We start from the raw sequence: 22,767 nt of genomic DNA on the forward strand, positions 1-22,767 counted from the left end.
ACTTTTTGTTAAGTATTTGGCAATATCTGTGAAGAAATGGAAGAGATAAAATTGTGATAAAAGTTCTGAGACTTCACCTTTCAGCACTATTTGTCCACGGGTACAAAGCCCTGTGCAGAAGGACCCTTCTACTGCTGCTATGCTTTCTGCGATATCAAGAAGAAAAGAAAAAGAAAATCTTCTGTGGTGGAGTTCTGATAGGAAGCAGAATTCACCACTGCAGTTCAAGACAATAAGTCAACATACATAGGAAGGTGGTAGTGTGGGCCAGCGTCCTGTCCGGGTGTGCAGTTCTCTTGTTTACTGTAGTCAGTGGCGTAGGTTGGAATCTTACAGTCATCGCAGAAAGAGTTGCACCCATAGAAACTGCCAAACACTAAATATTCATAAGTCATTTAACCACTGAATGTTTAAAGGACTCTGTAGTGACAGACAGGGGGCATTAAAGCATGAAGACAAGGAACAGTGGCGTGCCATTTCCTCATCTACGCAGTAGTGGAGGTATGGCAAAGAGGAAGAGGAAGATTACATTGAGGGCTGAGGCTTGCAACTTCCAGGAAATTACACCTCTCTTCCAAGGAGAAGTAGGCAGTGGATGCCATAACATGGTCTCTTTGTTTCCACCCCAAACCTGACATGCTTTCCCTTGGCTAAACCCAGTAAGAAGCCAGATTCAATGTTTGATCATAAGGTACTGTGGGTAAGAGTAAAGAGAATCTGGGCCAGACACATTAAAAATAAACATCATTTTTCATTTGTAAATCCTTCAAGAAACTGTAATATCTTAGTCACTGTTCTACTGATGTGAAGAGACTCCATGACCAAAGCAACTCTTATAAAAGAAAGCATTTAATTGAGGGCTTGCACACAATTTTGGAAGTTTAGTACAATACCATCATGGTGGGGAGTACAGTGGAATGTAGCCAGGTACTGGAGCAATAGCAACAGGCAGGGGGGAGGGCGGGAGGGAGGGAGGGAAAACGAGAGAGAGAGAACTGGGCCTAGTTAGGGGTTTTGAAACTTCTAAGTCCACCCCCAGTGAAACATTTCCTCCAACAAGGCCACACCTCCTAATCCTTGCAATCCTTTCAAAGAATCCCTCTCCCTGATGACCATCCATTCAAACAAATGAGCCTATGGGGGCCATTCTTTTTCAAAAGTTTACAAGTGATTTGTACAGATTACAGAATATTCACTAAAATAAAATACTACACAGACACGAAAAGGATGAAATAGAGTTCCCTTTAATGACCTAAAACTGCCATAATGTATTGCTAAATGTTATAAAGTAACTTACAGAAAATACAAACTTGGGAGTTGGGGTGGATCTGGGAGAAGATAGAGGGAGGAATCGTAAAGGTGAATGTGACCAAGTGTATTATGTACATGTTTGAAGTTACCAAAAAAATAATTAAAATATAATACATATATATTTTAAATAAAAGTATAACCTGGATGTGGTAGTGCATGACTTTAATCCCAGCACTAATGAGGAGATCTCTGTGAGTTTGAGGCTAGCTTGGTCTACATTGTAAATTCCAGGAATGTTAGAGAACAGAGTGAGATCTAGTCTCAAAGACAAAAAAAGTATAAACCTTTAATCCACTTCTATAAAAAGAATATATACACACACCTATACTTTTCCTTTCTCCATAGGTCAAACAAGGTGTGTGTATGTGCATACATGTGCGTGAATGTGTGCCAAATCTCTAAAGTGATCATCTTTGGAAAACAAGATTAATTGAATAGAAATGGGAGATTGATTTTCTGCTCCACAGATTTCCAATGCTTTTGAGTTTATAAATGTCTGTACCTTTATTACAGTGTTTAGACAAAGCTGGCTATACCTGCTTTTTCTCTTTCAAGTAAACTCACAATGGAGAGACAGGCCAAGCCTTCCCAGCGGCACCTACAAAGGGTCTCCTTTTCAGCAGCTTACCTGAATATCTTTCACATGTTTCTTTGAGGCACAGGAGTCAGCATGTCACCTTGCTAGGTGAGAGTCATCGTGGACGTGAGGAAGTAGCCATCCCTGAGGGCTGTGCTGTCTGCCCTGGGGACATTCTACAGGCTAAAGAGCAGAGATTCGATGCAGAGGTGGACTTCTGCCTAGTGATCTGTCCGAAATAAAGTCATCCTGACTGTAGCGCTTAGTGTCATTGCTTTGTTTATGATTTGTCTGTTGGGAATACTGGAGGCCAAATCCATGCTAAGAAAGCCCTCGACAATCCAGCTCCACCCCCGCCCTGCAGCTGCCTTTACACTTTCAAGCTTGGCTATAGTTTCCGATGATTGATTTTGTTTTCAATGAGAAAAAGTAAGAAAATCAAATGATAATTATTGCTATTTTCATAATCCATTTCTAGTTGAAGGCAATATGCTTAGAAAATTACACATTGTGAAAAGTGATTCCCCAAACACAAAATGACTTTACTGCACAAAACAAATTCTTAATTCCTAATCATTTTTTAGTTTTTGGTTTAGGTTTTGTTGTTTGAAACAGGGTTTCTCTGTGTATCCCTGACTGTGCTAGAACTCACTCCATAGATCAAGCTGGCTTCAGATTCATAGGCTGCCTTTGCCTTCCAAGTGCTGGGATTAAAGACGCATCCCACTACACCAGCTTCATTTCTAAAGTTAAGGACTGGGGCTGTGTGTGTGTGTGTGTGTGTGTGTGTGTGTGTGTGTGTGTGTGTGTGTTGACATAATGTTTATTTTTTTCATAGAAAAGAAGAATCTTATACTGTTTATTAGATATATGAACAGAAAGTCAGTGTTTTCACAGCCAACAGTATTTTCAAACTCAAATATATTTATATTTCTGGGATGACTGAATTATAATCAACATTGGAAAAGAAAACATCAGTAAAACATTTTCTTGACCAAAATACACACTCCACCCTTCAGCCACTTCCTCAGGCAAGCATGTAGGCAGCAAACTGTTCACCCTCCCTCATCTGCCTCCCTAGTCACTAGAGCTAATCAGAGAGAGGCGCAGGCATATCAAAGAAAGACTGTGGTAACAGTGCGTACAAACATTTCATCATCTTACCCTATGGAAGCATCATGAAAATTTTCTTTGGAAATGTGTTGCTGAACATTATATAAGGCAGTTATAAAACACGTCCACAGAATAAATCAGATCAAATGAGAAATAAAAACTGTTAACATGCAGAAAAATGGAGAGAAATAGAAGGAAGAGGTGCTTTGAAAGAATACAATTTTGATATTTTCTAAATTTTATGTGTGATTTCTGATGGTTCCTGCTATCTATGGGCAATTCGGTGACCCAAGGTAGACTCACATTTGCGAGCATCTCCACTTTCCATCTCCAGGATTCTCTTCATCTTACTGAACTGAAACTCTATGTATCCTCTAAACAAGAAACCCCATTCTCCTTCCCCAGCCCCAGCCTCTCAATCAGCCCCATACCTTCTTGTCTGCAACTTTGCCTACTCTGCATGCTGAGCATGAAGGATTTGGAAATATTTGTGGTTGGTTTATTTTGCTCAGGTCTATCTGTGTACCCCCTGTAGGACAGGATTTCTGTTTTTCTCAAGGTTGAAAGATGTTAGCACTATCACACTGGATGTGTAGAACACACTGTGTATCTTTATCTGTGGGTGGACTTGCATGTTACTCCGACCTTCTGATGGTTTGACTGACACTGCTGTAATATACAGACCTGTCCTTGAGAGCCTTTCAGCTCTTGTCCTGTACTGTCTATACCGCAAAATGATCTTCTGAATCACACTTTGATATTTATAATTTTCTGAGGAACAACCATGCTGGTGTCCTTAGAAAGATCTCCATAATAATTTTGTTTTTCTTGTTTGCACGTTCATTCAATCGCCCCTGCGTTCATTCAGCCAGCTTGTAATACAAGGGATTTTACTTAGGGCTTATCACATCTTAGCGAGAACTCAACCACTAAACGATATCCCCAGGCTTTTTTTCTATTTTTTCCTTTGAGTCAGAGTCTCACTGAGTTTCTAAGGCTGACCTTGAACTTCCCATCCTCCTCCTCGGCCTCTCCAATGGCTAGAATGGCAGTACCGTTCCACCAGGCCAGGTGTGGTTTCATTTTCTAATGGAAGCCAGACTAATGAATATGAGGCTGTGTTCCCTTGGCGTTTCTGTCTTTGCTGATCCTTTAGGTTTGCAGTTTTCCTGATGATTAATGACAGTAAAGACTTCTCACATGCTTATTGGCCATTACTGAATCACCTTTAGAGAAATATCCATTTAAGCCCTTTGTCTATTTCCCCATCTGGTTGTTATTGAATTTTAGTCTTCTATATATTCTGAACATCAACACCCTGATAAAGTGTCCTTGACACAGTGGCGTGATATCTATTCACCTTTTAAATATTCTAATGTAAGAATCTTTCTTTGTGAAAAATTATTACTATATAATGTTAAATCACTGCTCTTGATAAAATCATAACTTAGAAATTCCATTGAGACTGTGGGACAGATCTAACGGGAGACCATCAAGTCCAGTTGGAATGGGACTGATGGAACAGGGGACCAAACCTGACTCTCTGAATGTGGCTGACGGTGGAGGAGGACTGAGAAACCAAGGACAACGGCAATGAGCATGAACTCTACAGCATGGACGGGCTCACTGTGAGCCTTGTCAGTTTGGTTGCTCACCTTCCTGGACTTAGGGGGAGCTGTGAGGACCTTGGACTTAACATAGTGAAGGGAACCCTGATGGCTCTTTGTCTTGGAGAGGGGTAGAGTGGGGGTATGGGTGGAAGGGAGGGGAGGGAAGGGGGAGGAGGAGGGGAGGAGATGGAAATTTTTAATAAAAAAAATGAGAAAAAAAACCAAGCTGATGAGCTTTACCAACATCATTTAGGCAACAAAATAAACAGTGGCCCTTCTTCCCCAAATGAGGCTGCAGTGTTTGCACAGTCTTGAGGAGCAGCATGGTAAACCCTTGGGGAACATAAAAAATTATTTTGGATCAGATATTAAATGTCCCTGCAAGACATTCTTCCAGTAAAATAAAAACTGAGATAGGGTCGTTTCTCTGCATGATAGGGAAGTTTGTCTAATGGCTGCTCTTGCCAAGCAATCATTTACTCTCTAAATATTTTTCACACAGAACAGTGACTTGCGGGTCTGGGAGCAGGGAAAAGGAAAAAATCTGGAGAAGCTTAACAGTCTCACCTTTTTCATATTTCTGAGCTAAACTGGTAAGCCTGACATGTTTTCCTAGCTGGGTGTTTGATTCTATGAAAGATATTTTTGTTTTGTGAAGGTAGGAGTGGGGATTGGCTTTTTACTTCTAATGACTATGATACTTACTGTATCTAACAGTGTGCATATTACTTCAAAAGAGAAAACAAAACACCTATTTATAATTTTAATTATTTGCATTTTAGACACAGGATTTCACTATGTAACCTAGGCCTGGCTGGTCTTGAGCTGGTGGCCATCCTCCTGCTTCTGCCTCCTGAGTACACCAAGCCCAGAAGCAACCATTTTCCAGCCCTTGAATTCTGTGTTGCTCTCTTTTCCATTGGTGAGGCTAAGAGCGCTTTCTTGAACTGCTGCTTCAATTCTCCTCACATGCAGTCAGCGATTATCCACCAACTGGCTAAGGTCTTTCTGTTCCACCCAGATATAAATCACAAGGAGTGTGGCGAAGGCATCCCTGGCTCGTGAATACTGAAGGCTTAAGAACTGGACTAACAGACTTGGAAGCTTGCATCTCCCAGTCTTGAGAAGTAGAGACCGGGATTTAGATGCCACATAGCTATGGGTGTAGACAATTAGTTTCGAAGCTTGGTGTTCTAAGATTTCGACACAGTAGCCACAGCACCTAGCAGCTATTGGAGTCTTTGGCTCCAAATGGCAATGGCAGAAAATGGGAGATGGTGCCTGCTAATATTACAGCTCCTGAATGGGTCATAGTTGCTGGGACCCTCAGCTCCTATAGTGGCTAGTGCCATAGGTCTCAAACCTAGAGTTTTGGAATCCTTGGACCATAAGTCATAGCAGCTCCCTGGAACTATTCTAGCAACAGAGTTTGAGCTACTAGGGTTATAGGCATGTGTTACCCTTCTTGGATTATTGGTGGCTTTTATGCTTGGATGCTTGGGGGAAGGGACGCATATAATCTGTGATTCAGTTTTCTCTTCACTCACCTACCTAAACCAGGAGTTTATAACAAGACTTCTGGGTCAGAATTCTCAATAATTCTTTACTTCAGAGAGACCATCCCACCTTACTCACCACGTGGTAACCGGTAAGGAGTCAAACGGAAAATAAACATCACAACAGCACCCAATTCTTCTGTTAGGCTCCCCACCTCTCATTGCTCCCCAACAAAGAGTACTGCCCATATACAACTTTGATCATCAGGAAAAACTGAAACGACATCTACAATCAGAAGCCTTTCAAAAGGAACATGTCTCGATCCCTTGGTATGTACCCAGTGTTCTATTATGGTTCTGTGACTTGGAGTTTTACCTAAGACAAAATCACATAAGGGGCAGTACGTGAGTGCTCACTTTATGTCAGACACAAATTGCATAGATGAATTTGTTCCTCAAGAAAACTGACAGGTGATTATTTTTATTCCCAATTTACAAATGAGGAGACTGAAGTTCGGAGAGTTTGACCAATTTCCTCAAGGTTACAATACTGTTGTAAATCATAGCCAGATTTGAGGGCTTCAAAACTCAGCTTTCTATACCATCCTATGGTGTTAATTTGATAGGGCTGAGGAGCAAAGAACACAGTCAGGGCACTTTAAACAAATAAAATCATTGTCTTTCTCCTTTGGAAGTTGGAAACTCAAGGCTGGGGGGGGGGGACGCTTGGTTTCACCCGAAGTCTCTCACATTGGTATGCAGATGGATCCTTACTATACCCTTGCATGGTCGTTTTCTCTGTACCACACATTTGTCAAATTGGTCTAATGCCCACCGATAAATTTTAATTTAGCAATGATTACATCTTTTAAGGTCCTGTCTCAATTATATCGTATTTTGAAGGGCTGGGTGTTAAGGCCAATGACACATGAAATTCATAAGGTCATGCTCTAGTCACAGTCTGGTTAGATCATAATGCAGCTCTCTTGTAGATTCTCTTTAGTTCAAACTGCAACCTGTCCCAAGGACTCTTAGCTTCCTAATCTATGTTTGTACATATTTCCAGCACCCTTCCCACTGCTCATAAAAGCTTAGAGACACCCTTACTGTAGAAGGAGCAAGTGGATAAAACCATAGGCATGAAAGTAGACTCTCAAGGATAATATGACTGTGTGCACAAGGTAATGATCATATCCATCTATCCTATGGTTCTTTTCTCAGTTATCAGAAAGCACTATGGGAATTCAAGGGCTAATCCTCACTCTGTAGTCTGGAAAACTTAGCCTATGGCCTGGAATACTAGGTAGAGTAATGCATTAGAGCTGTTTATGCCTTCAGACCTACCACCTCCTCACATCCTGTGGAAGGAAAATGTGGCTTGAGTCAGACTAAGTTGGGAATCAGCCCAGAACTTCTGGAATATGAAGTTCAACATGAAAAATTAAAATAATCTTCCACAGTCATTTCACTCTGAATCAGTGTTGGTTCTAAATGTATGATTCATTCACAATAAAGCCAGATTCTCTGACCACATAGTTTTAGAGCTATTAAAGCAGAAAGTATTATAAACAAATATATAAATATACACATATACATATATATGTATATATGCATATACATACAATTTTATGGTATTCTCTTTTATACTTTTTTAGTAGATGTAGCAAAAAATATAAGGAATTCAATTCTCTCTCAGCCACAGACCATATAAAGAGATAGTAATACACACATACATAGGCAACCACACAGACACACTAGGAAACATGATTTTAAAGTAATTGATAATTAAGATTTTCAGATGATATTGATACTCACAATTATTTAGGGTACTTGCTTTAAAACCCAAACTGTCATGAGACATGATTTCATTCTCTTCCCCTTCGTTCATTGTAAACTTGAGCTAATATGTAAATTATGAACATTCCTCCTAAAATCAAGAGGAATGTCAACAAAGCTATGTAGCTAATGGAAAGGTCGATGTGCTTTCTTATTTGTTTTCTTTTAAGTTGCCTTGCTAACTTGGCCTATTGTTAGAATGTTTGTTGATACAATACAAATCAGTTTGAAAGGATTTGGGAAAGATTTCAAGGGAAAGGCTCAGCTTGCTGCCATGTATCTAGATGAACCAAATAGTTGATGTCATTGTCCATTTCTCAATGAAGAAAGAATCCTGTCGTTGAATACACGATCTCATGCCAACAGATCATTGCCTCCAGCCCTGGACTACTCAAGTTTCCAGTACAGACACTGCAGTTACTTTGTTTTCCTTTGTGGAGCTAGAGTCACAAAGGAAGAATTTGTCCTTTGGGTCCTTCATAGATTCTGGTTGCCATGGTTTGTCCTTGAACCTCAAGATCTCTTGGTGCCTTTGTTTTGAATTCCTGTTTCCGGTAACACCATTGAAGCTTACAGTTTGTTTAATGCCTCCAGCATCCTGCTTGGGGGAAAGCTGGGGAGGAAGATCATAAACTTGAAATCAGGTAAATGTGACAAGCAGAGGTGACTTATTATTACTGAGTGTTGGTGACTTTCCTTGGGAGACAAAGAAACATGTATTCAACCAAGATAGTGACAGAACCCAACTTGATGAAGCAATGGATTTAATGAGATTAATTACATGAGTACGAACAATTCAAAAGTAGCTATACCAATGGGAAGTCGCATTCCAGCAATATTGAACTCAGGGGAAGTTATACCACAGACAAGTCCCACCTCCCAGTTAACTGCTAACCTCTTATAGAATCTCTGGGCAAGTCTCATGAAGACTTGATGATCTTCTGGTCTCATGAGCTTGTTGTACCTTGTGCCACGATAGAAGGAAAACAAACCTAATCATGAAGGTCTGCTCTGAGTCATCATGGTTGTCCTGCTTCCATACAGGGAGGCTCCTGTCCAAACCAGAGAAAAGAGAGACACTGTTAGTTTCTGTCTACAGTGAAAGCTCTCAACATTAGTCCTGGAAGAGAAGGCTTATATTTCTTATTTGGTCTCAGCAGTGCTGTGCCTGCTGCCTAAGGATGGCTAGCACCTTACATCGGAAGGAAACATCTTTCCAAAACATTGTCTTCACAAATTAGACCAATTTCTCCTATCGTTCTTCTGTTCAGATGGATTTCCCCATTCTTCTTTCTTTGCTGAACTTGCAAATGTTATTATTCTGACTCATTCCTGGCTCCTCTTCCCATTATGTTTTCATCCTAAACAGGTCTTTTCTGTTCAAGTATGTCTGGATGCCATTTTTACACTAACAGTTGCCAGTCTCCCCTCTCCCATTCTGAGTCCCAGACCTGAATACCTAGGTGCTTACAGTTGTCTGGATTATTTCCCTGACCCCCAGACCCACACCCATTGGGCCAACTTCAATTCTTAGTGTCTGTTTCAGGAAGCAGCACTGTCCTTTTCTTTCCATGTACTAGAGCCAGAAACCTGGAGTCATCCAGGGGAAACTCAGATGAGACTTCCTCCAGAATGTGTCTTTGTTCCTAATTTTCCACCTGAATTATTAAAATGCTCAGATCTGTTTCCATATTTCTTCAATTAAAAATCACCACAACTCTGAGCCTTTTTGTTTACCTCTGGAGGGAGGGCTCTGACCACTGTTACCTGGACTCTAGTTGGTCCCCAGAGACAAGTCTTCCAGATGTTCACCTCTTCCCAATCCCATCCAGCCCCAAAGCTCACCAAATGGAAGCCAGAAAGTATTTGCATCCCAGTTTGCAACATCCACCGCGGGACTGCTTGACACCATCTGTCCTTACCCCTGAGACCTACTAATTAGCCTCTTTAAAGGTGAAATCTTTGGTTTTCTCATTTGCATGCATTAGATAGGAATTTTATACTTAAGTATAATGTGAGACAGTACTGGGTATCTGTGTGTGTTCTATTGAGAGTTGGACATAGAACTCTGCCCAGCCCACGCAATGACTCTATCACCCAACCACACCTCCAGCTCCTGCGTCTTTCTGGGTAAAATCTGGTGTTTATGTTTGTCTTAGTGTTCTATAGCTGTGAAGAGACACCATGACCAAGGCAACTTTTATAAAGGAAAGCATTTAATTGGGGCTGGCTTACAGAGGTTTAGTATGGCAGGGAACATGGTGGTGTACAGGCACACACAGAGCTGGAGAAACTGAGAGTTCTATATCCAGAGTCACAGGGAGAGAGAGCTACTGTGCCTAGCTTGGGCTTCAGAAACCCTAAAACCCACCCTACAGTGACATACTTCCCCTAACAAGACTGCCACAAGCCTGCCAGTGGTGGCGCACGCCTTTAATCCCAGCATCGGGAGGCAGAGGCGGGTGGATCTCTGAGTTCGAGGCCAGCCTGGTCTACAAGAGCTAGTTCCAGGACAGGCTCTAGAAACTACAGGGAAACCTTTTCTCGAAAAACCCCCCCAAAAAAGACTGCCACACCTCCTAGACCCTGTCAAGGGGCATCACTCCCTAATGACCACACATTTAAATATATGAGCCTACGGGGCCATTCCTGTCCAAGCCACCACAATGCTGTGTATGTGCCTAAATTGAAACTGGTATTTAGTTTGTGTTAATGTGTTTTGCAAGGATATACAGATTTTGGTGTGTTATGTGAGATGGGTCTGTCTTTTGTGTATACAGAAATGGTCTTCTGTTGTGTTCTGCTCTGACAAATTCCTGAGACTGGCTAGTTCAGAAGGAACACTACTTTTCTTTCCTCACAATCCTAAAGGCTGATTGGTCCAAAGACAACTTCCAGGATCTGATGGGGTCTTTCTTGGAATTTATTAGACTGGCTTACAGGCTGTGTTCTGGGTAGTCCAACAATGACTGTCTCAAGATGGAAAAGTCGAGAATCTGGTAGCTATTCAGTCCATAAGGCTGCTTGTCTCAGTAGTGGCAGTCTGGTGCTGGGGTCCTGGAGGACTCTGAGAGAGTTGCTGACCTTCATTCCAACCTGGAATTCTGAAGAAGCTAGTTCCAGTACCTGAAGGGGAGTGCCTCAGGACAGGATAGATGCTTTCCAGCAAGACTGAGGGAAAGCAGGCCCAAAGCAAACTTCTTCTGTGTCCTTTGAGATGGACTGCTACCTGTTGTGGAATATTAGTTTAAGATGTGTTGCATTTGTTTATATTGTGGAATATTTGTTTAATGATGCAAAGATGTGTTGTATTATTTTATGTTGCCTTTGTTTAACTCTGGAAAACTGTGTTACTTTGCTTGCCTAAAACACCTTATTGTCTAATAAAGAGCTGAATGCCCAATAGTTAGGCAGGAGAGAGGAATAGGTGGGGCTGGTGGGCAGAGAGAATAAATAGGAAGAGAAATGTAGGTTTAAAAAAAAAGAGAGAATAGCAAGAAAAGGAAAAGGAGAGGAGGATGCCAGGGGCCCAGTCACCCCGCCACACACACAGCCAGTCATGGAGTTAAAAAGAAAGATATGTAAAGAAAGGTAAAATGCCCAGAGGAAAAATGTAGTTAAAGAGAAACAGGATAATTTAAGTTAGAAAAGCTGGCTAGAAACAAGTTGCGCTAAGGCCAGGCATTCATAAGTAAGACTTGGCTTCCATGTACTTATTTGGGAGCTGGGTGGCAGGTCCCCAAAGAGTAAAACAACAACAACAACAACTACAACTACCAGAAGATGTAGCCCAGATTTAGGATGGCTCTTCCTGTCTTTCTCACAGGAGTACCCAGACACTTGGGATTTTGTTGATCCCACGCTGACCTCCTATCTCCTTCCCCATATAACTCCAGTCACAGGAGCCTCTGTCATTTTTGGCTCTCTGCAAAACCCTTTCCTGGCTGCTCATATGACTAAGTCTCTATATCCAAACTCTCAGTGTCACATAATCACTTGTTTACTGTAAGTGTCGCAGTGAATGCAAAGGTCAGGGATGCCGATACTCTGCAATCGCATGAGGTGTTAGTATCAACAGGTACTCCCTAATGAGTGGATACCAAAGGTTTACAGTAGATTATGTGTAGAAAAAGTTAATGCTAAAAGTGATAACTAATGCTAACAATCATTTGGGCCTCTCATTTAGCAAAATCCTGATTATATTTTATTTTCAACATGTCAAGTAAACTTTGTTTTAAATTTTATTTAATCAAAACAGAATTCTGAACGTATACATGGCATGAATGTCTATAGAAGCCATGTTTGTATATTCTAGCTCTCAAAGTTACTTAATCATGATGGAAGCTTATTGGCTCTCAATTCTGAGAGAGAGAAAAAGGGTGAAGATTTTGAGGGGGGAAGATTTAAACAGTTTTGGAAAATTAGTACATTTACAATGTTACAATTTTATTGACCTGATATCTGAACAGATTAGATGCCTAAGCAGAAAATTTCTTAGCATGTAAATATTATGCCTGGCTAACCTAGGCATGGTTATGAGGGCATTCATCTCATTTCCAATACCAACTCCTGCTCATACTGCTGCTCTCTAAGTCTTTGTTTTCCACACACTGTAAGTTTGGTTCCAGTTGTCCCACAAGGAAGGACCATGCTCACTTGCATCCTCGGCACACAGAGTGGCTCGGCATGGAACGAAGGCTGTTGATGGAGTTGCATTGGCCAGGACTAAGGCAGCAGCTGCAGGCAGTTAATGAAGGAGACTTCTCCCTTGTCCTGAAGAACCTATAAACAGCCCAATCCACTGACATCTGGAACATTCTCTCTTCAGTTTTATTAATCTCATTTCTGGCAAGACATTTTTTTTTGTATATTTAATTGAGTAGCGTAGCTTAACTTTCTTTTTCAAAATTAGTGCTTATTTTATTCTTTGGCAATTTCATACACGTACACAGTGTATCTTGATCACACCCTCTCCCCACTCCCTCCTTCAACTCTTCCCACTGCAGTGCACCCTATCATGTTTTCCGATGTTTAAGTTATTCCGATTTATAAGTTATTTCTATTATTTGATGAGTATGTGGACTGATAAATGAAGGGTGATTGCACAAAGCAGCGCTTCTTGCTCATCTCTTGTTGAGAAAGATACTTTTTAAGAAACTGACCAAAAATTAGTTCCTAATGTAAGACTTCAGAGATGGAAAAGCTTTTGTGTCGTGTGTGCCACTCATGATGATAATGAAACAAGATCCCACTGCTCCAAAATGTACCTTCTAAAATTATCCATCACAGGGAGGTGGCGGAAAATTTTAATAAAAAAAAGAAAAAAAGAAAATTATCCATCAGCAGGCTTAGTTTCCCACCGTTTCTACTGGAAATGATTCCTACATGGTTTCCTAGTTAATCTAATGTCTATGGGATGTACACATAATAAATACCACAGAATAAAATTGGTTATGTTGAATTGAATTAAACTGAAGTACCCCAAATAGATTTGGGCCATCATCGGGACTTTTTTTTTTCTAGGCAGGGTTTCTCTGTGTAACAGCCTCGGCTGTCCTGGCACTCACTTTGGTCTGCCATACTGGCCTTGAACTCACGGAGAGCCGTCTGCCTCTGCCTCTACCTCCCCGGTGCTGGGCTTGAAGGTGTGTGCCACCGTCCAGCTATTCTTGAGACTTCTGAAGACCTACCAAGATAACTAAAACCCTTATCTTTGTCCTAACTTGACTCTTAAATGAAAATACTTTTAAACAAAACTCTATCCAAAAATATGTCCAAAATACCAGGGATGGTGGTACATGCCTTTAACCTCCACACTCAGGAGGTAGAGGCAGAAGGATATCTGTGAGTCTGAGACCAGCCTGTTCTTAATAACAACTTCTGGGCCATCTGAGGCTGCATAGAAAACGTTGTCTAAATGTGTCTATATATTTATGGAGACATGTATATCTCTACATAAATATAGAGATATGTATAGAGATAAGTTTGTATGTCTATATATTATGCATAGATATTTCCAAAGAAATAGTCATTATTGCCAAGGGGAGCCCATATCAGTACTATTCCAAAAGGCCCGCATAAAGGTATAGATACAACGAGACATACACATTTCCGTTTGTCGCCATTGTGATGAAGGGTGCTCTGACAGTGACTGCTAATGTCATGGGGTGGGTCTCGACACATTCTAATCCATCCACAGGTGGAGCAGGTCTCGACTTTCCTTAATCCATTCACATTTACTGCATGGGGAAAGAGGGAGGGAACAAAAATGAATCAAGTGGTCACAGTCTACCCAGAAAAGGGCTGGGACTTGAAATACATTCTCCCCCTGCCCCCACCACCTACAGCATTTTCTCAATTATAGTATGTTTTCTCTTTGCAAATTTTCTTGCTTTAGGAAGATTTTTGAAGAGGAATTTGGACTAAAGCAAGTAAAGCAAATTGCCAAGCAGGCTAGTGAGAAACTTTCCATGTATTCTGGGCTTTTCCCATGGGGTTCTGTGAGCTCTGAGACTCAAGTTAGACTCTACTGCGCTGCTGTGCTTCTGTCTGGGCATCAGCCCAGTACCATCCTTTGGAGAGCTGGGAAAGTCGTCATCAAAGTCATTCCCTGTGTTCTATGGTTCAGAATAGGGATGCCAGTAGAGGAAGATCAAAAGTCTAACACAGAAAACAGACGAACAGTGGATAGGTCACCAGAGGCAGAAAATGGGAAATGGGAAGAAAACATCTTGGTGTAGGGAGAGAAGGTGAGAAAAAATGGGCTTGTAGTTGGGCCACATTAAAGTTTTACCACATGAGGAAGTGGTGTGACTTTTACAAACCTGATTTCCTTCATCTATAAAACAAAAACAATACATCATACATCTCAATATCCTTATGAGGATTAAACAAGGTAATACATACACTATGTATATTTCATATACTTTATGGGAAAAAGATGCCATGTATCCCAGGCTGGCTTTGAACTCACTATGTAGCCGACCTTGATCGTCTGGTCTTCCATCTCCACATCTCCATTTCTCCAGCACTGGCCACCATACAGGTTTTATGTGGTGCTGGGGTTCAAACCCACAGAGGGCTTCCTTCACACCATGCACGCTCTCTAACATCTGAATAACATCTTTTGCTGTGCTTCATGTGTGTTTTAGGAGAGATCTGCATCACATAGGATGAACCTGTGGCCTTAAGGGCTGGACAGACTAGGTTTTTTAAGAAGGTAACCAGGATGCTGTAGAAGTTCCATGAAATATCAGCTCCTACCCCTTACTCTCCTGAGCTCGTTGTCTTCCATCCAGTTGGAATATGTGAAGATGGCTCTCAAGCTGTGCTGTGGTGTGCAGCAGAGTCAGCAGGAGGGCCAGCTCTCTGATGCAGTGGGTTTGAGGTAGGATCCCCAAGTTTGCACTTGTTGCAAGGCCCTAGAAATGCTGGGGTTGCTTGTGGCGCACACAATTATATTGATGTCGATACAGAGCTGGTTATGGGAGGAACAGGTTTGAGCTCTATTTTGATTTCTAATTGAAAGTCTGTTCTGAGACACTTTGATTTACTATGGCACTAATAGTGACAACATGTCTGGTTTCTCTTCTCAATCCCACTCTTCTCCTCCTCCTTCTCCTTCCACATACCACTTTGGAATGCAGAGCTCTGTCTGAAGTAAGAAAAGAGCAAGCGAAATCCTAGATCAATACTCAGTGACCAGACAGTTCATCAAATAAAAAGCTTGGGAATATATTTTTCCACTTCTACCAATTTATCAAGTTTCTCATTACTGATTTTGCAGGTGAAAACTGTAATCTATTAAACACTAAACCAAATACTATGAAGCACATTTCTGAAGGCCCAGCTTTATTTGAGAGCAGGCCACTGTTATTTGTGTCAAGGTCAATGGTGCTGCAGTTGTGGTGTGGGAAGTCATTCTGTCTATGTGTTGCTTATATTGGTTAATGAATAAAGAACTGCTTTGAGCCTATGGCAGGGAAGAACAGAACTATGTGGGGAAAGCTAGGCTGCATGCCGGAAGAAAGAATGATGGAGTCAGAGAGAAGTGATGGAGCCACCAGAGAAGATTCTGGGAACTTTAGCTGGTAAGCCACAGCTACATGGTGATTTACTGATTAATAGAAATGGATTAAATTAATATGTAAGAGATTAGCCAATATGAAGCTAGAGCTAATGGGCCAAGCAGTGATTTAATTAATACAGTTTCTGTGTGATTATTTCAGGTCTAAGCTAGCCGGGCAGCCAGGAACCAACAAGCAGCCTTCCCCACTACACAGTTGTAGCTGAAAGCCATATTTGGTTTGTTTAGTCCTATAAGATTTCATCATGGCTTTTCTTAACTCTGTTAGTGTTATCTGGTTGTTTTCTTTTTCAATATGAACTGAATGTTTTGCAGCTCCAGAATGTGTGTGTTGAAGATCTCACACTCACTATGGCTGTATTTGGTGATGGGCCTCAAAGGAAATTAAAGGTGCCAATCCTATCAGACCCCTGCCATAAGAAGGGGAGTCGGTGAGCTGAGTCTCCCTCTTTGTATGTGCTAGAGTTAAAACCAAGCAATACATGGCAATGTGTTAGCTGTCTGCAAGCCAGTAATATGTGAGCCATTACCAGAAACTGGCTGGGCAGGTCCCTTAGTCTTGGTCTTCTAGACTCCAGAAAACAAAATCGTGTTCTTTAAGCAGCCCATTTTTTTAAAAAATGACATCCAAACAGACTAATATAATATCTGGATGGCTGGGAGTGGTTTTTGGTGTTTTGTTTTAGTTTGGTTTGGTTTGGTTTGGTTTTGGTTTTGGTTTTGGTTTTGGTTCTGGTTTTTTTTTTTTTTTTTTTTTTTTTTTTTTTTTTTTTTTTTTTTTTTTGCTTTGTTTTGGTTTTGGTTTGTTTTTGAAACTCTGAATTAGCGACTGTGTCCGGTGTCCTGTCCTTGAAAACTTACCATACCTTCCCATCGCCATGTATCTATCCTGTTAGAGAGCTTATCTGTTTTGAGTGAGAAAAAATGATGATCTGATCAACACTTTAAAGTTGAGAAGTTTTCACATGAAAATAGATCTGGATTTCCAAGCTCCCATGAAAAAGAGAGCATGATCTGGCAACACCTGTAAGTATGCTGGCACTTCCCTTTCAGACTGGGCGGAAACTCTCACATTGGGCACAGTTCCTCTGGCACACTTCGCTCAATTGCTTTACCAGGCTAGTCACTGTGGCCACCTAAGAATACCATCCCTATTTGTCATGCAGTGGACGAGAGGCTGAAAGCCCAGATGCTCGGAAATCCCTTTTCTGCTTGTGGCAGATTTTGCTGGTAATGCCCCACCACAGCCTTTCCTGGAGTGGTGGCTGAAGTCACTGCTTAGAAGTGCTTAGCAGAAACATATTACAAAATGGCCCTCTCCATCCTGGAAAGAGCAATTCTCCATTCAGGAGACCAAGATGAGTCTTGTAAGGATGGTAGGCTTTATTCCTACAGCTAGCCTCACTATCAGATTTACTGACTCAGTATCTTATATAATATCACTCTGGATTGAGGGACCCATTCTATGGCAAGAGGGATGTAATACTGTGTAGCTGGAATCTTCTTTGGGCTGCCAACCAGCTCCCAAATAAAGACATGGAGACTTACTATTATGAATGTTTGGCCTTAGCGTAGGCTTGTCCCACTAGTTATTTTAACTTAATTTAGCCTGTTTCTATTCATCTACATTTGTCTTGGAAATTTTTACCTTTCTTTCATTCTGTATGTTCTACTTTTCTGCTTCCTCGGTGTCTGGCTGGCTGGATCCTGATATATCCCTAGCATTTCCTTTTCTTTCTTCTTCAAGCCTAATTCCTCCTCCTACTTCCTCTCACTGCCCAGAATTCCCACCTATACCTCCTCACTCACTAATGTCATTCAGCTTTTTATTAGACCAATCAGGTGCCTTAGGCAGGCAAGGTGAACATCTTTACATACCTAAAAAAATTCAACACATCTTTTCATAGTTAAACAAATATTCTGCAGCGGCATATACAAATGCAAGGCATCTTTGCATAACTAAACAAATGTTTGGCGCCAACATTGGACATATGACTACCAATTCTACTGGTTGTACCATACTGAAGCCACTGACACAGCAATGTAGTAGAGTGACTTCTTGAAATCACTGCCTAGGAACCAACTTGAGAACAATTGTGCTATTTTTACACCACTGTGATCAAAATACATAAAGAATGGAGCATTTATTATGACTCACAATTCAGGGGACACATTCCATCATGGCAAGAAAGGCATAGTAGCCAGAGAGACTTCCAACTGTGGCACTAGGAGTGTATAGACCAAGGCTGTCACTAATAAGGTCTCCCTGCCCCCAGCAACCTATTTCTTACAGCTAAGCTTCACTTTCGAATGAGTCTACATCTACTAAAAGCTGGAGAATGAACACTGACTATGAATTTGCAGGGACAGTTTACATTCAAACAATTATGATGATAGTATGTGAGGAGAGGAAACATAACTTTAACTAATGACTGTTAGTCCTATGCCCTCAATAACTAGACTACAGGTGTCTAGTCCCCTAAAGAGAAAAACAGAAACAAGCCCATTTATTGTCACTTCCAGAGAGCTTCAAAATTTTTCAGGCAGTTTTTAGAGGAGAAAGTTGTCCATCAGAGAGATACCATGGGAGCCACATTAAACCTAAAGCTTTGACTGCTACCTGGTCACTTCTGGTGTTGGAAGATCCATAAACAAAAAGGGAGTTTGTACCTTGGTGGTGGTCCTATCCACAACAAAGGTGGTTCTTTCCACCTCAATTATCATGATCAAGACAACCCCACATCACCATGCCCAGAGCCCACTTTTGAGGTCATTCTAGATCCTTTGAGGTTGACGACCGTAACCATCACAAGAGGTACCAGTACTGCTAGATGGTGTTGGCCAGAAGGAATACGGGCAGCACTTTGGTAGTCTCTTAGGGCATTTGTTGGTACTCTGAGATCACATTGTATTGTGGCTGACTACCATGACCATGGGCATCCAATTTGATAGCTACTCAGGCTCAGATATCTCAGGAATTAAGTTCTAAATCCCAAACCTTCTGTTGCAGTGGAAGTTTGTTAGATGGCCTTGACACAAGCTTCTATCTCAATTGTTACTTTCCATTAAATTGTCTTTTTTCTCATTCAAGCCACCTCAGCCAACAGATTGGGAAATGAAAGGAATAAGAATGGATACAAAAGGGGAGAGATGATTGACTTATTTTTATAATCTTAGAACCAAATGTAAAAGCACAGCTATAATCCATTCCAAAAACCTTCTTTATGTAAGTTTTTTTTTAAGGAAATCCAGAAGTGTTGAGAAGTTGTGGAAGGCTGAAGAGAAAGAAGTGAAATAGGGTATCACAGAGGATGGCCTGGAATGGGTTCTGCCCGTGATGGTCACTGAGCTGTGATGCTGATGATGCTGTGATGATGCTGTGATGATGCTGTAATGATGCTGATGACACTGTGATGCTGTGATGACACCATGATGCTGTGATGCTGTGATGACACTGAGATGATGCTGTGATGATGCTGTGATGCTGTGATGATGCTGTGATGCTGTGATGACACTGAGATGATGCTGTGATGCTGAGATGCTGTGATGCTGTGATGCTGTGATGACATTGAGATGATGCTGTGATGATGCTGTGATGACACTGTGATGCTGTGATGCTGAGATGCTTTGATGAGGCTGTGATGCTGTGATGATGCTGTAATGCTGTGATGACACTGAGATGATGCTGTGATGCTGTGATGATGCTGTGATGCTGTGATGATGCTGTGATGCTGTGATGCTGTGATGCTGTGATGACACTGAGATGACGCTGTGATGCTGAGATGCTTTGATGAGGCTGTGATGCTGTGATGATGCTGTAATGCTGTGATGACACTGAGATGATGCTGTGATGCTGTGATGATGCTGTGATGCTGTGATGATGCTGTGATGCTGTGATGTTGTGATGCTGTGATGACACTGAGATGACGCTGTGATGCTGTGATGCTGTGATGATGCTGTGATGCTGTGATGATGCTGTGATGCTGTGATGCTGTGATGACACTGAGATGACGCTGTGATGCTGTGATGCTGAGATGCTTTGATGAGGCTGTGATCTGCTACCAATGACTCACACCTGAAGTATTCACCTAAATTTTTCTCCAGAGTGGGGCTGCTGTGGTAGTCTGTGGAAGCTACAGAAGTGGGGCTTCCCTGGTTAAAGTAATTCACAGGGCATAGGTTTTCCAAGGTTAGACCAGGGCCCTGATTCTTGCTGCTTTCTTTGCTTCCTGGTCCACAAAGATGTAAACAAACCTCACTACGCATTCCCACCACAAAGCTTTCCCCCTGGGATGGACTGAGGCCTTTTGAAATATGCACCAACATACATCCTTTCTCCCTTAAGTTGTTTCCTGTGGGCATGGTGATGACAAGAAACAAGCATATCTTTGTTTATCCTCCATCTCCCTCCAAGATGTCTCCTGAGAGCACAACCTGAGTTAATCATCGCACAAAGATCTCAAGCTTGGGCTCTTTACCAGGCTGTCCTTCGACAACCTTCCACCCCATGGTTTTCTCTCCTACTGCGTTATAACCTTCTATTGCTCAGTTTGTACCTGAAGAACAGTAAAGGCAGTTTTATGGGGGTGTGAAATTATGGGAATAAAAGACTCTCCACTTTTTTGAGATAGAGAATCTTGTGTAGAAGTCCCAGGACCCTATGTGTTTTGAAAGCTCTGAAGATGTACAATTTTATAGAAAGTAGAGCCTCCTCCTGCTCACAAAGTGAGTCTGAATGCATTCTCTACAAATAACAGGGAACTTAAGCAGATATGCTTTTTTTCTATTGTAGATTTTCATTTTTTATAAATTCAATATTTCATTTATGTACAGATTATATGTGTTAAATAATGGGTTTTATTGTGATGTTTCATACATGTGTTAATACACTTTGACCATACTTTCTCTATTGCATTTTCATCTCCCTTTGAGACAAAATTGTTTTAAATTATTCAAATTACTTCTGGTTTTCCATTTCATATTGCTTGTCCAAATCTTGTCAGAATCTTATCAAAGCTATAGTAATACTTTTTGTATAAAACGGTTTTTATTTCAATTGAGGAACCTAAAAATCCTGAAGAAGATGAGCTTAAAAGTAAGAAAGAATTTTCCTAAGCTGGAGAAATGGCTCAAGATTAAGAGGACTAACTGTTCCTCTGGAGGACTTGGATTCAATTTCCTGCATCTACACAGTGGCTAATAATGGTCTATAACTCCAGTTCCAGGAGATGTGACGCCCTCTTCTGACTTCCATGGGAACAAGGCACACACATGGCACATAAGCACACATGGAGGCAAAAGTCCCAAACATATGCAATAAAAATTAATCTTAAAAAATTAAGAAAAAAGCAAGAAATTTTCCAAATAATTGCTGTTAGTATAGCTCTGTTCTGTGCTGTCTTAGAAATTTAGGTTTTTTGTTTTTATGGGGTTTTTTTGGTTGCATGGGGTTTTTTATTATTATTCTATTTTTAGTTCCACACTTTAGTTATTGTTCAACTCTTACTATTTCCATGGATTAAAAAAAAACTCTGGAATCTGGGAAAAGTCCCTTTCTTAAGTATATCTTGCTATGTTTATGCCTAGAAGTGTTGGTGCAGTTTAAAGAATTCTTTCTGCCTTTGAGAGGTTTTGTGTGAACTCAAAGCACACAGCAAGGGAGACAGTGGAGTTCTGAGGACGGGAGAGCAGAGAAAACATCTTAATCCTAAAGGCAAAATTTCATTTCATTGCTGATAAAATTAATAGGTGTTGGTGTTTTCTCTGAAGTGGTGCCCAAATTGCTTGCTGTTTTTAATATCAGCATGGCATTTATTTTCTTCCAGGATCTCCTCTGGAAATAGCCAAGGGTTTCATGCTCTTTCTTGAAATCACGGCCCCTCTTATGTAAAGATGGCCATCATTTCCCAGCCACTACTGTGAAGATTCTGTAAATGCCATTTAAACTTAACAAAGCTCTTTCAAAATTGGTTCAAAGTGTTGTGTAATTTCTCTGTGATTTTTAAATATTTGTTTATGTTAGCTATAGTTTTTTCTCAGTTAAATCATGATAGTATCTGGTTTTTTTTAATGCTTTGTTTTACATTGATGGTCTTCACAGTATTGTGAACACAATTTGGTACTGAATAGCATGGTTTTCCAAATATCCCTTCTCCGTGTGTTTTTTTTTTTTTTGACCAAGCCTTAGAAAGTTTTAAATTTTTTTCTCTTCTCATCCCTTCCTTCTTCTGCTTCCCTCCTTCAGCTCCTCCTCCCCCTCACCCCCCATTCTTCCCCTCTCCTGATCACATCCATACTGATCTCAACATACTGTTGTGATCTCATGATCACAACATACTGTTGAGGAAGAGTCAAGCATCTACATGTTTTTGAGGAGGAATCAGGTGCAATGGCCCAGGGCAAGGTGCAGACGTAGGAATCATCCACACCAGCTTTTGCCCATGGTGGGTACTGGACCTTTAAAAGGATGAGAGCACTCATGAAAATTAAAAAGCTCCACTCCCTTATGGGTTTTTAGACCCCAAACATTATGAACAGATTATTTTCATAAGAGTGATAGCCTACAATATGAAAACCTGAGCTGAGTCAGAAGGGTACACTGATGCAGGGGTGGGCCCAATATGGGTTTTAGGTGAAGTTTACCCGCAGAATTCAGAGGGTGGGAAGGCCAGTACCCTGAGGGCAAGGTGGAATGGACATCCACAGTTGAGGGGTGTTCTGGAGGTCCTACAGAAGAGG

At 41.1% G+C, this 22,767-nt stretch overlaps 1 long non-coding RNA gene across 1 annotated transcript in view; it reads right to left on the reverse strand.

The window, feature by feature from the left end:
• Positions 1 to 5,689: 5,689 nt before the first annotated feature.
• LOC119820965 overlaps positions 5,690 to 22,767 on the reverse strand; it is a 35,282-nt gene continuing 18,204 nt past the window's right edge. Inside the window, exons 3-6 of the long non-coding RNA XR_005286564.1 lie at positions 14,917 to 15,597; positions 14,049 to 14,182; positions 8,839 to 8,995; positions 5,690 to 8,556 (exon numbers count right to left, since the gene is read on the reverse strand). This is a non-coding gene — a long non-coding RNA (uncharacterized LOC119820965). The remainder of the gene's footprint in view (positions 8,557 to 8,838; positions 8,996 to 14,048; positions 14,183 to 14,916; positions 15,598 to 22,767) is intronic.

The sequence above is a fragment of the Arvicola amphibius genome, chromosome 8 (assembly GCF_903992535.2).
Source record: "Arvicola amphibius chromosome 8, mArvAmp1.2, whole genome shotgun sequence".
Taxonomy (NCBI): domain Eukaryota; kingdom Metazoa; phylum Chordata; class Mammalia; order Rodentia; family Cricetidae; genus Arvicola; species Arvicola amphibius.